Consider the following 17,833-nt stretch of genomic DNA (forward strand, 5'->3'; position numbering starts at 1 on the left):
TCTAAACTCCAATACATCCAAAGATATGATCTCCAACACCCCCAAAATGATGCATCTAAGAAATAGCAGCTAAAAAACGAGATATTACCTCAAAGGAATGCCCCAACTGAAATGAGACTCAAAACCAAACAAAGCCCTTTGCTCCAAGCCTTCAATCTCCCAAAATTCCTTCACAAATACATTCTCCAAGCTCCAATCCATTCAACAATGGTGCTTCTTCATGATTTAGGATTTTCTGGGGCTCAAGGGGTGATAAAGAGGCTGGGAGGGAAACATAATGATCTTTATATAAGGCTCAACCCCGAGAATTAGGGTTTTCTCCACTTAGCGCCTACTCGCCGAGTCCATTACACTGACTCGCCGAGTCGGCCACTTAACACGCAACCAAGTCGCGACTCTACTCGTCAAGTCCGCACATGGACTCGCCGAGTCACTCTTTCCCAATTTACTCTTTTAGCCCTTCAACTCTACTCTTGATATTTCGGGATGTTACAATTCTCCCTCACTTAAATTAGGCTTCACCCTCGAAGCCTACAACAACTCAACTCCAGAAATACTCCCACAACGTGCCACCTGGCCTTAATCGGACCAGGTCTCACAAGGCATACCCATCAAAACTCGAACACACTTTCCCTTTCCTTACGGTTCCCTAACCACTGTCTCGAACCGGGCACCGGATGTACCCTCTGATGACCACACACAACGATCCGAGAATTACCCATGAAGCATCACTGCCCCAAATCTCAACAATCACTCGACCCATAAGGGTTAGAAGACATGAACCATCGGATCCCCGATCCGAATCCCACTCTAACCAATCCATGACGACGGAAAGACCCACTCTTAAATCCCAGAGCAACTCCCATGAGTCCTCTTCTTGCAATCACACACCCATGCCGCACCAAACTTCGCACTCTTGGGTTAGGAAAAACTGTCACACTGATGACATCTCTAACATCCCCAGGAGAAACCACCACTACGCACACAGCCCTTGATCAGAATCAAGCTGGGAGTCCCAGACTCCATCCCTACATCCATCCTGAGACTCTTGGCTCTACACCTGCAGAATCCTTCTGCGTCCTCAGCAGACATCCCATCATGATGTCATTCCATACCACTGTCACAGACACAGTGTTCGACCACCATACTCCAAATCATCCATTCTCACTACAACTTCCACTTCCGCGAATCAACACTTTCCCCAGCAAATGAGGGTCCAACACTTCCTCCCATACAACAGCACAAAGGGTGGCATACCAATGCACTAATGATGGTTGTTGAATGGGATAACTCAACCAAGGATAAATACGTGCCGCAACTCCCTCCGAAATCTAATACACATGCCCGAAGCATGTCTTTGAGCGTCTGAATCGTTCGCTCCCTTTGAGGTGTCCTCAGACATCATCATGATAAGCTCTAGCTCATCTCATATCCCTCTTCGAGACTGGGCACCAGGTCAGCTTTTGACTCCACAGCTGAGCCTCCAAAGGTCACCCAAATCATGATCCAAATATCCCACTAACTTCCTCCCCGTGACCACTATCTCGGCCCTGTGACACGCAAGTCACGAAATTCTCTTTTCCTTATGCAAGAAAGTACAATCCAACCGAGGATCGTCTCCACTCTGATCTCTGGTTTCTGCTGCGCATATCCCTTGCGCATCTCACCACATTCCCCGACAGAGACGGGGACCCAGTCTCCCCCCCCCCCCCCGTCCAACATCCAGGCTCCAAAAACTCAATACTAGGGCTACTCAAGCCCAAAACTCTTCCACATCATACACTGATCGGAGAACATTCCATCATCACACTCTCTTGCCATCTAGTGAGCACTACGGCTCCCCGCGGTATCAGAACACCCTCTGACTAGTGAGTACTACGACTCCCCGCAGTATCACAACACCCTCTGACTAGTGAGTACTACGGCTCCCCGCAGTATTACAACACCCTATGACTCCACAGACTATCATAGGCGGCTACCCATACTCGTCTCGAATATTCATCACAGACTCTGGAGGCAATCGTCATAACAGATGCCCACCCTTGCGAAGATCCACTCTCCCAAGTAATCTCCCTGGATGCCCATACTCGAAGGGCTCTCACTAGATCCATAGATACCTGATATACCACAAGTCGTCTCAACTCAAGATTCACGAATAACTTTGAAATAAAGATATCAATACCCGGATACCTCGGAACACCCCCCACCGAACATCACAAGATCCTGCCACAACCACAGATCTCCTGCCCCAAGCACCATATAGATGTAATAATACATTCCCTCTGAACCCCATAACTAGATCTTCATTTTTCCCAAGTTGCAACTTCGGTGTATTCAATTTCTCAATTGCAATACGAAGAAACGCTAACGCTACGAAATACGCTGATAATTCTCCGAAACCCCTTTTTCCTGCCGCTCAAAATCCAAACAAGGATACGCATACCGACCCGGGAGTTGGCTGCCCAATCATTCTTTATCTACTTGCCCCAACACTGACCAATACCAGATTCCTGACTAATAAACACCTGTCGTGGAGACACTCATCCTTCTCAAACAAGTACTTCCCGCATTAACTCACTCTGACCCCTTTCCTCGATCACCGACATCTCTGGTCTCATGATTTCTTACCGCATATCTCTATACTCCACTTATAACTGCTCTTGACAAATCTTTGCTTTATTACATACGACACCCGGTTCTCCCCCACTTAGGGTTCGAACCATCACCAAATAGCAGACAACTATCCCATAACTATATTCTCCAGCAAAATCGCACCTGCCCCCGGAAAGTGCTACACAACGCCCGATAATCCCCCTTAAGGAAATGAATCGACCTCATATACTCTGAACCTCTGATGAACTCCTCAAGAACTTCTCGTCACGTCTGCCTCTAGTCGTTCCGAACCTCGTACCAATCTAGTACCAAACAACTCAACTGCTCAATAACATCCCTGGCTCATAGACTGAACCATAAAATCATCGTACCCCTCACCTCAACTCATCAACCAACGCTCCAACACCGGGATCATCCCAAGAACAGGTACTCACTCCCAAATTCAACACCCCATGGATAGAAAACTCTCTGCACCGCTGAACTCGACTGAACTCCCCACTGATACCACTACAATACCTCCTACTATACTCAATAGGTGTAGTGTGGTCCTCAAATATCTTAGTCCCAACTGACTATCTGCTCATGATAAATCACTGCCTCGTGGTACACATGCTACCTGATACTCTGGTGGGAAATCATCATCAATGATGACCTGTAGGGTTTACCCCTAAAGCCAAATCTAAAACATCATGCTTCTCATAATTTCACACGTACATAATCAGTACCTCCCCGATCATAGGAGGTGACATCTCCTTTATCGACTGATCGCTCAACTCAGATCGAAATTCTCCCTTCCACTGACTCCTTACTAGAATACTCTGAGGGGCTCTCGATCTCCCTCTCAAGGGACGCCTCTTCGAACTTACTCGTGACCGAATAACCGGAGAACCACAAACATCATTCACTACGAACCATGGTACTCATTCCATGACATCTCTTCTCAATATGCCCCGGTGTATGGTACCCTAACCATAACATCACTCCCCAATCCGCTCCGATGTATGGTACCCGGACCATAACCTCACTCCTCAATCCGCTCCGATGTATGGTACTCGAACCATAACATCACTCCTCAATCTGCTCTGATGTATGGTACCCGAACCATAACATCACTCCTCAATCTGCTCTGATGTATGGTACTCGAACCATAACATCACTCCTCAATCTGCTCTGATGTATGGTACCCGAACCATAACATCACTCCTCAATCTGCTCTGATGTATGGTACCCGAACCATAACATCACTCCTCAATCTGCTCTGATGTATGGTACTCGAACCATAACATCACTCCTCAATCTGCTCTGATGTATGGTACCCGAACCATAACATCACTCCTCAATCTGCTCGGATGTATGGTACTCGAACCATAACATCACTCCTCAATCTGCTCTGATATATGGTACCCGAACCATAACATCACTCCTCAATCTGCTCTGATGTATGGTACTCGAACCATAACATCACTCCTCAATCTGCTCTGATGTATGGTACCCGAACCATAACATCATTCCTCAATCTACTCCTTAGAACCTTCAGAATACTCCATGTATCAAGTATGGGTCCTCTGCTTTCAGTAGTATGGGCCCATACTACCTGCCACATCTACCCATACTTTCCACACGGACCATTCCAGAGCTTCTGAGTAGCTGCTCGACCTGCCCTTTCACTAATCCCATTACACGTGCTCGCTCCCCAGCGAAATTCTCTACTCTGCAAGCGCACTCATCTGGCTAGGGTTACTCCCTAGGCTCTTCCATTGTCCTCCCCCTTCTTTGCTATCAGCTGCTGAAGAGCTCCTAATGATGCCAGCCATCTACTTCCTGAATATCGTCATATTCACTTGGTAGCTGACTCCCATCATCGAGAGTTCAACAAAGCACAAAGCAAGCAGCATTCGAGCATCAAAGAATACATAGGACTCCCTCTCTATGATAACTCCACCTTCTCAGCTCATCCTTGAAAGTACCACCGAACTCTGTAACTCTACCCCTCATGGGTTCTAACTGGATACTCTCACTCATCACATACTCAAAAGCATAACACATATAACAACTAGTCCTAGGCTAAGGCATCACAAATCAGGCCACTCTAGTCCTAACATATGAAATACCTAGCCTGTCTCTAGCATGCAATAATATCTCATAAAGTGCATCATAAATATCTCATAACACAAAATAAGGGTATTTTGGGAAATCACCGTTCGGGCTCTGGCTGATTGTACACACTGCTTTTTCTTGCCTTCTCTTTGAATTCTTATTCATTTTTAGAAAATTATTTCATTAAAACTTTTCTTACTTCCTCAGTTTGAGTCCAGATTTACCTGAAGGCGCATCCGAATCCCTCAAACCAAGGCTCTGATACCAACTTGTAACACTGTAAATTTCAAGACAAATTTTTTTCATTTAAAATAATCATTTTATTCTTAGAAACACTTGTTTAAAATCTCAATCATAGTCGATTTAAAAAACATAACTCCATCTTCACTTGCATAGAAAACCAGGATCCTCCAAAATATGACTCTTTCTCTGGTGTGTACAATCAAGCCGGTGCCGTCCCGTGATCCTGAAAGAAACCTGAAACATAACACAAAACACTGTAAGCACGAAGCTTAGTGAGTTCCCCAAAATACCACACATAACACATATTAGCCACTCGAGGCTATAACTCTATGGGTCTATGCACCCAAACTCTGTGAACCCTCAGGTTCTAACTCTGGGAACCTTCCGGTTCCAACTCTATAAACATGCACAGCATAAATCACATAGTAATAATGCAGTACAACACATCACGTACATATAGCATACAAATACTCTGATCACATAACTCTGGTTACCTACTCAAGGTAAAGTATAGTGAGAAGAATCACCTGGCAAACAGAAAGCAGATATCCCCACACTTGAATCTCGAACCCGCCACCGCCTAACACGTAAGGCAAATACTCTCATGAATATAACACTCGAGACTAGAATCAACCCTATCATGGCACCCTCTTAAGGGTAAAAGACTATTTTACCCCTCTCTTGGCCCAAAAGCCACATCACTGACCAAGCCCTAAAAGTCAACGGTCAACTCTTGGTTCTAGTCAAAGTCCTCCGTCAAAGTCAACCCTCCTGGTTGACCTTGCTCGCCGAGTCAACCCGTCGACTCGTCGAGTCCCCGTGCTCAGAAGTTCCCCAATCCACGAATCAACTCGCCGAGTCACCCCGAGACTCGCCGAGTCCCACAACTCTGATTCCACTCACACACAACTCACCAAATCATCCCTTGACTCGCCGATTCTCGACTCAAACAGGAAATATTTGGGACTCTTCGACAAGACTCGTCGAGTCCAAGAACAGACTCGCCGAGTCTACGGCTATCTTCAACCTACTCGCCGAGTTGTTCATACAACTCGTCGAGTTCCAGGCCATCTTCATCCAACTCGTCGAGTCCACCCATGTGACTCGCCGAGTACCACCGTTCTGAATCTATTCAGAAGCACTCCAGGCCATGCAATTGATCCAAAACATAGATCTAACCTCCTACAACCCATCCATCATGTAAAGTGGAAAACTTTACGTGAATCCAAAGAGATCTAAGCCGTTTGCACATTGGGCTAGGATTTGGGACAAGATGGCTCCATCAACCACTCACAAACAGGGACTTTCATGCACTCTAGACCTTCTACCTTCCAGATCTGAGGTAGCAACCTCAAATCTAACCTCTAAACTCCAATACATCCAAAGATATGATCTCCAACACCCCCAAAATGATGCATCTAAGAAATAGCAGCTAAAAAATGAGATACTACCTCAAAGGAATGCCCCAACTGAAATGAGACTCGAAACCAAACAAAGCCCCTTGCTCCAAGCCTTCAATCTCCCAAAATTCCTTCACAAATACATTCTCCAAGCTCCAATCCATTCAACAATGGTGCTTCTTCGTGATTTAGGGTTTTCTGGGGCTCAAGGGGTGATAAAGAGGCTGGGAGGGAAACATAATGATCTTTATATAAGGCTCAACCCCGAGAATTAGGGTTTTCTCCACTCAGCTCCTACTCGCAGAGTCCATTACACTGACTCGCCGAGTCGGCCACTTAACACGCAACCAAGTCGCGACTCTACTCGCCGAGTCCGCACATGGACTCGCCGAGTCACTCTTTCCCAATTTACTCTTTTATCCCTTCAACTCTACTCTTGATATTTCGGGACGTTACATGGAGCCAGTAAGTAGAGCCCAAAATACCATACAATTATCTGATATTATGATTTGATAGAATAGTATGCTAGTGATAAGGTAAGGATCCTCAGGAATTGCATGGTAGAATTGTTTGATTATGTGATGCCTTAGTTCTTATAGATTTTCCTTGTGTGACTGTTGTATCACCCTTTTACGTGTAAATTAGCTATTTAGTGAATGCGCTAAGTCAGATGCTACATGGGTTAAATGATCTTAGGATGTGGGATTTGGTCCTACTGTGCAACTCTTGTCTGAGTCCAATCATTGTAGGATTAAATCTCTTGGTTGATCATCTGGCTCATCGAAGTAGTGATTTGTAAGGGCATAACTGATGGGTTTTGGTCATAAGACATCCTATGTGCTCATACAAACCCTAATGCTTGGATCTAGGTTTCTCTATTGTACATGCTTTGAATCCAAGACTATAAACCCTAATTCTAGCATGCAAGTAATCATATTAATATGTAATTAGGTTTAAGATCATACCTTGATTGTTATGTAGCAATAACAATCCCAAATCTCCTTGTATTGACTTTGGAATGCTTAGAGTCACAAGTGTCACTCCTCTAATGGTTCACAAACACCATAAGCAAGAGGATGAAAAGGAGAGAGGTTGGAGGCTACCAAAAACGTGTAGAAACCCTAGCAAGATCATTCACCACGTTTTTGAGCCTTATGGGGTCTTTATATAGTTGGGCTATTAAGGTTATCTAATAAGGAAACCCTAATTTTGATGCTTAAGCCCTAAGCAACCCATAGACTCCTTTTATCAAGCCCTTGGACGATTTCCTTATGGGCTTCCCCATAGAATTCGTCCAACCCTTGATACAAGGCAATCCATGGCCCAAATTGCAATTATCCTATAATTACAATTCCAGTCCCTTAAGTTTAATTAATCTCTTTTAGTCACAAAACTAATTACCAATTAATTATTGACTAATATTAATTACACAATATGATTTCTCCTTTAATATATTATTCTCATAATACATTAATAAATCATATTTAATCCTTACTCTCCATAATTCATCCTATCAAGTTGCTTTGGTGAAGGCAACCCAAAAGGACCATGCATCATCGGGTCAAGTACATACCAAAATAGTTATGGACTTAGACACTACTCCAACAGTCTCCCACTTGGATAAGTCTAACAACTATTCTGCGTATGACTTCAGATCCTGATCTGCAATCGTAGCTTTCCAAATCCGCTGTCAACTCTGATCATATCAGATACGCGTGTCCTTAAATAAGGGATCATATATTCCTCCATTCTAGATATCGTATGAGATATGATTTCAAATCATTTTCTTTGTACTATATCTCGATTTCCGATTTATGACGACAGACTAATTGAACAAATCAAATTAGCCCTAGCCCGGCCGAGCATTTACGTTTGTCATCACTAAACCATCGAGGGGCCCAAAGATATCGCTTTTATCCTACCTTGGATAAAAGGAACGGATAAACTTTGATACAATGCTTGCTTTCACTCACTAACCAAATCACACACAACAATATGTTTTATAACTCCAAGTTACTAATGCGTTTACATATTATCAATGTGCAACCGATTAGCAAGATACAACTCACACATCTTGGTTTCAAGAATATAAGATGTTATCGTCTCACTAATCACTTGAGATAGTGATCCAAGTGAGCGTGGGTTTAATCCAATGCTCAAATCATATTCATAAGCACTCATGAATGTTGCAGCAAACATTTGCTTATGTCTAATACTTTTCTAGACAATCCACACACCCATTCATGACAGTCTTCATTCATATCTACTTCCAACATATGAACGACTGTGGCCCGTTTGAATAATTCGATTATTCTTAATAAACTCAATTATTCTGGAAGTCAAAACATGCAAAGTGAAACACAAGAACAATACTAATCCCATATGGCCTCAAACCTTTGAGTATAAACAAAACACGTTTTATTTATCAACATACCGATTACTCATTATTTGTCGTTTCGGGTAATCAACTTCTTACTTGAATTCCAACACTTTTCCCATGCTTCTAGCATGCACACAATGTTTACCTATGGTTCTTACTTTTGTGAAATAGACAAATTGAACACATTTCCAATCATTCTCATTTTACAACTCCAAATACATTTTCTTAAGTGTAAGAATACCAAATTCTTGTTACTTATAGAATATAATAGATTCTAACACTTTATGCAACGATCCTTTTGTAATGTCACTGCACCAAAGTCTCAAAGACTATTGCCAATGATATTACAAAGTCCTCTATCGGAGATTGTTACAAGATAATTCCTTAGATATGATGTCTCTCTCTCAAAGTACATTCCTTTGAACATCCTATTGCATAAAAGTTTCTAATCTAGACATAGATTTTCAATATTTACTTCCCAATATGGACACGCTTCCATATTTTCCATATGACAACTCATTCTTAATAGAATCTTATCTATTCGTAATTAGGTCGATATGGTCCATTCAATACCATGCTTCTAACTACTCACAAGCAACCAATCCTCGTCGAACTTTGGATTGTCCTTTGATAGTTGTTTAATTATTTTAGTCAAAACCGATTCTAGTCCCTTTTCCCTCTAAATGCACTAGACATTTAGAAAATTTTAGAATGATCAAATATTAAAGCATTTGCAATCGATCCTCTACCCGAAGCGTATGGGACACGACGCATAATGTTTTATTTGCTATGTTCTCAAAATTCGAATTGTGAAGAGGAATGTCGTAATCATAATCGAAATTTTAAGAACACACTATGTACCCTTCACTAAATTTATTAACATTTCTCAACCTAATCCTTTAGATTTTAAATGAAGCATAATATTCTCTCCCTTAATTATAGCAAAACAACCTTTCAACTCTTACAACTTTGCAAAGTATGACTCTTGTTTTCTATAATTAATATTGCCAACTATGCAATACTTGCCTTAATAATCATACAATCATAACATTTATGCTCCCACTATCATGATGATTATTATAAAACATAACACTTATGCTCCCACTAGCTTCGACATGTATTCATAAACATCTTAATTTTCAGAAAAACAATACTTATTGAATTTCTTAAGTTCATGTTTTTAATTAGTGCTTTGATAATCTTTTATCAAGACTTCTTGAACTTATACACTTTTGCCTTAGATAGTTCATATGTGTGTCTTAACAATTAAGACTAATTGCCAAACCTCACAATTCAAATTATGGAAAGGGATGCCGTAACCATGATCGAATTCGAGAATGCAATTTTACAATCACTATCTTTTAAAATCTTTCTTAGTGAAAGCATTTTCTCACAATCATTTTCATGAAGGAGGAAATCTTATGACACTTAGATTTAAATAGTGTATGTGTTCCTATCCATGTGAATTTGTTAAAAACCAAAGTTTACGACAAATTCAAACTCATATGGATCGAACTTTCTTAATCTTGATTTCTTGCCTTATGGTAGCACAGCTGCCCACCACGTTTTCCAAGTAGTTAAGCATCTCACCTTTTTCCTATCAATGTACTTTCCATTGATCAAGGCCCTTGCCTTTTATGCATTCAAATGAGAACTCATAGGACTCACATGCATAATTAACTCGATTGGATTGGCACAGAAATAAAATAATGTCTTCACGATAGGTTGTAAACCTCAACTCATGTGCTAGTGATGATCGATAAGGTTTATTTGATTTGTTCTTGAAACTTTTCAAGACTATTAAGACTCCCACTGACTCCTTGACATATACGATTCTCTTATCAAAACATTTCTTGACAAACAAATATTCAAGAGTTAGTGTAGCTTTTATCAAACCAAAAACACTTCATAATTTTGGTCTTAGTTGGTCTTTGTCTTATCCAAGACATCACAACTTTCCACAATTGCTAAATGTTATAAACCTTCTTAATACTATTCACTCAATGTCACAATCTTGACTTTAAGACTTGTTTTGGAACGAAGTATGATTGATTTCTTGATTTGACCATTTCTTCAATCTTTGATTCCTTTTCTTGGACATACAATTGTACCAAGGCTCACTTAGAGGATCAATTGAGATATGGTTCTTAGTCATTAAGACCTATCATAAAGCATAAAAGCTACTCTCCCTTCTTCTTAGAATGGGGAAACTTTTATCTTTCTGCCTACTTGATTCTTCTTATTCGTTCTACTATTGATCTAAACTCTTTAATCAATTCAGAATTGCACTTAGTCTTGTAAGTGTAATCATATTTACTAAGCCTTTAGTAAATCATGACGAATATCTTTGTTACTCTTATGGTGAACTTGATCAACACACAACTTTATGTACTTGATCTCCTAGTCCTTCACTTGACACTTTGTCAATGAATTAGTCTAATTTCCAAATACGTAATTTCTCATTCATTGTTCATCCACGTTGCATGATTCCAAGTTTCTGTCCAATTGAAACTTTGGCGATGAGAAACTCTCCCTATTTGGTAAATTCTTGACATTTCCATAAATAACATAACTAAGAATCATATCCATTCGTTGTAGAAATATGCAAACATCAATTTTCATAACAATTTCATTGCAAGGAAGTAAACAAATAAATAAGTTAAACCAAATTTGTTTTATTTATAAAAGCAGCAGAAAAACATTTGTCCTTACAATGCAAAATCCATGGAAAACTATGTAAAAAAAAATTTCTAACAACTCTATCATAACTATCTAAGCTCAAAATCCAATCTTCAAGTCCATGAGATCGAGATCCATCTCTTGTGATTAGATTCATCTTGCTCTCTTATCAAGCTTCCTTTCTTTTCACCGATCCTTCAAAACATTCAAATGCAATCTTATCACATCATGTATTAAGAATCAATGAATAGGAACTTAATGGAGTTAGATAGTGGATTCTTACCTAAAGCGTAGTCATACTTTTGACTCTCCCATCTCTTAGATCTCTTAGGTAGATAGGGCAACTTCGTCTCCAATGCCCCTTCTCTTGGCAATAAAAGCAAATTGACTCCTTTGGAACAACACATGGAACTACTTCAGACATCGCCTTTCTCTTATGATCAAACTTTTCGATCATTGCATGTCTTTCATTGCCATTGTCTATATCCATAGAGGTCTTGAAGGCAGATTCACCAATCAACTTTTGCTTTCCTATTGCGCCAAACCATTGTTGATTCAGCAGCAATAAGCATGTAGGTGAGATCTATAAGTGTCACGTCGTGGTTCATCATATAGTACTCTCTTACGAACTCACTATACGAGTTAGGAAGTGATTGAAGAACCCAATCAACAGCCATCGCTTCACCGACAACGGATCCCATCATTCTTAACCTATCAATGTGTGACTTCATCCCTAAGACGTGTGCACACACCGACTTGCCCTCTTTATGTTTACTTGCCAAAAGGGCTTGAGTGATATTGAACCTTTCAATTTTACAATCTTGTGGGTTAGGGAAAATAATTGGAGGAGGAGGAGGAAGTGAAGCATGATTTCTTGTTCCTCGATCGAATCGTGAATATCATCTTCATGTGGAATGCTTGTTCCACGGGATTTGAGAAGACCATAGTTGTCGAACTTTGACATCGGGAGAAAAACGAATTCAAGTTAGTTGATTGAATGAGTCCTTGGTAAATCACCCAAATGAAATTCCAAGGCTAGGACCCAACACAATATCCTAAAACTCGGGAGAGGGATGCCGTAACCCAAATTGCAGAACATTTGAAGGTAAGTGAATGACGATTCACTAATTTCCACTATGAAAAACAAAAAAGAAATTTAAGTTTTAAATCTATGAAAACTCCTAGATCCTTTGAGATTCATTGAACATTTCAATGGCATGTTTAAATCTCGATATGCCCCTCTTGTTTGTGACTGGGATGTCGAGGATCACAAAGCGGGTGTGAATAACCATGCAAACTACATGGTGCCCTCACATGTTACAATCACCTATTCGATGTGCCGGTAAACCACACACGCTCCACCGAACTATGACAAACATTGAGTCACCCTTTGCTACCTTTGCTTAGAACCATTTAGTGTGCCGGTAAACCACACACGCTCCACTAACGTCTTCGCAAGGGCACAAAGTGTAATTTCATGGAATTGCATCAATTCACTTTTGCCTAAGTAACTAAGATTGGGAATTTGAAAAACATTTAGTTACTTTGTATTTCACTATACTTATAATGAAAGGTTTCGTCCTATCCTACCCGTTCGGCTAACGACCCTCCACTAGTCAAGAGTGCGGTGGGTAAGAGTGGATACCCATTCAATCGCCATTTTATAGGCAATTTCCTTAAACACCCCTTATAGATCAGCTTCGTGAATGAGGCCTACTAACGGTAAGACTGACTTTTACTCATACATATATATAATGTTAGACTTTTAATGTTATATATAGTATAGGGTGTATTTTATACTTTTAAAATACTATATGGTTAACTTTAACAATTACACTCTTAATTCAATTAAAAGGTTAACCTAAACTTTTATGGATTTATTAAACCTCTTTTAATTATACTCCTTAATTAATTAATAAAACCATAAAGGTGTGATTTGAACTTTTCAAAACATTACTAGGGTTTTAGAATTTAACATTTCTAATTAAACTTTTAATCAACTTTTAAATTCCAAAACTTGAGGGCAAATTTTTGAAACCTTTTTCAAAACATTAGGGTTTTAACTATTTAAATTTCAAAACTTCAAAACTTTTGGGTTCAAATTTAAACTATAAAACCTAAAGGGGAAAATATGAAACCTTTCATAACAACAAGGATCAAATAACAAATAATCTAAACTAACATTTAGTTGCATAATTATCCATATTTGATTTGTTTAATGATTTCTTGCAAAACAATTTATCAATTTACTCAAAATAATTAATCAATTATCTTATAAGGAAACAATTATCTTGTTAATTGATAATTATCTTTAATTAGATCAAGAATATAGTCATATATATCATAAAATCGGATTTATATTGATCTAACATGATAAGGTAACTATCCATATGCAAAAACAGCAAGAAATCCCGAGATAAGCATTATCTGACGAGTTGACTCGTTGAGTCAGGCATGGACTCGTCGAGTCTGCATGGACTCGACGAGTTCAGCCATGGACTCGGCGAGTCCAGCCTCCACAATCCAAAAAATCGAATTTTTTAGTTATACAATGCATCAATACAATTGAAACCAAGCTAGGCTCTGATACCACTGATGGGTTTTGGTCATAAGACATCCTATGTGCTCATACAAACCCTAATGCTTGGATCTAGGTTTCTCTATTGTACATGCTTTGAATCCAAGACTATAAACCCTAATTCTAGCATGCAAGTAATCATATTAATATGTAATTAGGTTTAAGATCATACCTTGATTGTTATGTAGCAATAACAATCCCAAATCTCCTTGTATTGACTTTGGAATGCTTAGAGTCACAAGTGTCACTCCTCTAATGGTTCACAAACACCATAAGCAAGAGGATGAAGAGGAGAGAGGTTGGAGGCTACCAAAAACGTGTAGAAACCCTAGCAAGATCATTCACCACGTTTTTGAGCGTTAAGGGGTCTTTATATAGTTGGGCTATTAGGGTTATCTAACAAGGAAACCCTAATTTTGATGCTTAAGCCCTAAGCAACCCATAGACTCCTTTTATCAAGCCCTTGGACGATTTCCTTATGAGCTTCCCCATAGAATTCGTCCAACCCTTGATACAAGGCAATCCATGGCCCAAATTGCAATTATCCTATAATTACAATTCCAGTCCCTTAAGTTTAATTAATCTCTTTTAGTCACAAAACTAATTACCAATTAATTATTGACTAATATTAATTAAACAATATGATTTCTCCTTTAATATATTATTCTCATAATACATTAATAAATCATATTTAATCCTTACTCTCCATAATTCATCCTATCAAGTTGCTTTGGTGAAGGCAACCCAAAAGGACCATGCACCATCGGGTCAAGTACATACCAAAATAGTTATGGACTTAGACACTAATCCAACAATAACAGGGAGTCGAGGATTATTGAGGTTTTAGTACATCATATGGTCGGGTTCTGGGTGAAGTGCACGGTTGAAATGTTTTGAGGATTATCTCTTTATGTTATTAGTATAGTCTCCATCCAGGGGTTGGGGGTAGATTTATAACTAGGGGCCCATCAGTTTTAGGGGAGGATCTATAAGAAGACATTTGAGGACATTCTGAGTGGGCTCCTAGTGGAAACTTGCATTAGGAATCATGAGTGTATCCATGTAAGGTCTGTATCCTAGAAGACTATGAAAGGAATGGGGGGGTCTTGGGTTGATGGTGCGAGCCGCGAGTTCCAGATGGAAGGCTAATTTCATTGTAATGTGTAAATCGGAGGTTTGGTTGGATTAGAGTGTTGCTGTCTCCCAGGTTCTGGGAACCTGGTGGCTGGGTCAAATATGGGACTGGTAGTCCCGGTGGCAGGGAGAAAAATCTTTACATCTAGGTTTAGCAAGATGCTACAATGAAACAGAAGGTTTTGGGTGAAAAGTAGTGGTAGATCCTTGGATTTCGGGTCGTAAGATTAGAACCAAGTTAGATCTTCATCCTAGTATTTAGCATAATGTTTTGTGGTAATTGCCTGCAGAATTTTATATTAGGAGAAATTGATAGGCGACAAAGAGCGGTATGAGTGTTGTTGTTAGTATTATGTGCATACTTGATCCTGGCTGTCTAGTTGACGAGTACCTTACACTTCCGCAGCTGGCTCGATCATGTATGCTATGACTTGTACTCTCCCTGATGTGGCCTTCACTTTGAGCATGGTCAGTAGATATCAAGGGAACCTTGGTAAAGCACATTGGACTGCATTCAAGAAGAGGGACTCCTCGTATTAAAGAGGGTACCATCAGAAGAGAACCCAGCAAATCCCCTTACGAAGGGACTGAGTAGGTTTAAGCACTTGCAGCACGCTAGGAGCATTGGGCTGAAGGATGATATTAGTTTTAGTGATTAGATAGCTTTTAGAAACTTGTAATAGATAAATTGTAATTAACATTTGTTGATTAAATAAAAAAGAGTTTTATCTATAAGTAAAGTTGCTATCTTGTGTTAATTATTTTCTGTTGTTTCACTTTGCATGTTTGACTTCCAGAATAATAAGATTATTCAAACTGTCCACAATCGATCATATGTTGGAAGTAAGTATGAAAGAAGACTGTCATGAATTGGCTTGTAGACTGTCTAAAGCATTTAGACATAGCAAAAGTTTTCTACGACATTCATGAGTGCTTATGAAATAAGATTTAAGTATTGGAATAAACTCGCGCTCAAATGAATCACTTCATGGAATTAATCACGAGTGATTGTGAGACGATAATATCATATAGTCTTTAAACCGTGATATATGAGTTGTTGTTTGTGATTGATTGTTCATTGATAATGTGTAAACGCATCAATAACATGATGTTATCAAACATATTGTTGTGTACGATTTGATGAGCAAATTGTACAAGTATATAAGTCGAAGTTTATCTGTTCCTTTTATCTTGAGAGGTTAAAAGTGATATCATGGGCCTCTCAATGATTTGGTTTGACTTATGTGTCGGGCCCGGTCAGAACAAGATTGATGTGTTCAATTAAGTTCTATGTCAGACAAATTAGAAATCAGGAAACAAACTGTTGGATAATAAGTATGACTTTGTTCCGTGTGATTGTCCGCACGATATCTTGAGAACGGAGGACTATACGATCCCTTATCTATAGAACGTGTTAGAGTTCAACATCAACTTTTGAGACCTACGATTGCTAATCGGATTTTAAAGTCATACTTGCACTTATCATTATTAAACTTATCTAAGTGGGAGACTGTTACATTAGGTGTTTAAGCCTATAACTATAATTAGTATGTACTTGATCTGATACTAGCATGGTCCTTTTGGGTTGCCTTCACCAAAGCAACTTAACTGGATGAATAAAGGAGAAAGAGGATAATTATGATTTATTAATATATTATGAGAACAATATATTAAAAGAGAAATCATATTATAATTAATATTGGTCAAGAATTAATTTTTTGGTCAAAAAAGATTAATTAAAACAAAGGGGGTTGATATTGTAATTATGTGATCATTGCAAAGTGAGCTGAGGAACCCTAAGGATGGGGTGGAAGAAATCCTTATGGATAGCCCATAAGATTTCGTCTAAGGGGTTGATTCTGGAAGGATCTTGTGGGCTGCTTAGAGCCTAAGCAACTAGATAAGTATTTGACTGAAACCCTAATTCCTCACCTATATAAAGACCCCCTTAGCTTCCCAATTTCGGCTACCACTACCTTAAAGAGTTCTTAGAGCCGAAATTAGCATCCTCCCTCTCTCTCTTGCATTCTCCAATTGCTTTGGAGTTTGTGATCTTTTAGAGGCACAACAATTAAGGTGCTAAAGTTCTCAAAAACTCAAGATCTTTAAGCAACAATCAAAGGTAACATTCTAACTTGTTTATTAGATGTATTTTCGATTTTTGTTGTATGCTATATTAGGGTTTACAAGTCTTGGACAATTATTGCATGTACAGGTAGAAAAACTAGATCCAAGCATTAGGGTTTGCATGTGCACCATAGGATTGTTGTAATCCTCAAAACCCATCAGTTGGGACTCCTACCTTCCCTTTGTTGAGTTTTCATACAACAAAAGCTACCATACCAGTATCGGTGCACCACCATTCGAGCTTTTTTATGGGAGGAAATGTCGCACCCTAGTATGTTGGGTAGAGATAGGTCATAGAGTTTGGGAAGGATTGAAGTACTCCTTCAGACGATAGAGCTTATCCAGTAGATTAGAAAAATATTGCAGACTACTTAGAGTCGATAGAAGAGTTACAATGACAGACATTGATCTGAGTTGGAATTCTAGGTTGGTAACATGGTACTCCTGAAGGTCTCACCCTGGAAGGGTGTGATACGCCTCAGGAAAAATGGGAAGTTGGGTCCCCGTTATATTGGAACTCCAGAAACCATAATCATATTCCTCCCTTGTTATTTGGGTGCATTTCTAGCTTGAAGAAGAAGA

The sequence above is a fragment of the Lactuca saligna genome, chromosome 7 (assembly GCF_052625555.1).
Source record: "Lactuca saligna cultivar CGN05327 chromosome 7, ASM5262555v1, whole genome shotgun sequence".
Taxonomy (NCBI): Eukaryota; Viridiplantae; Streptophyta; class Magnoliopsida; order Asterales; family Asteraceae; genus Lactuca; species Lactuca saligna.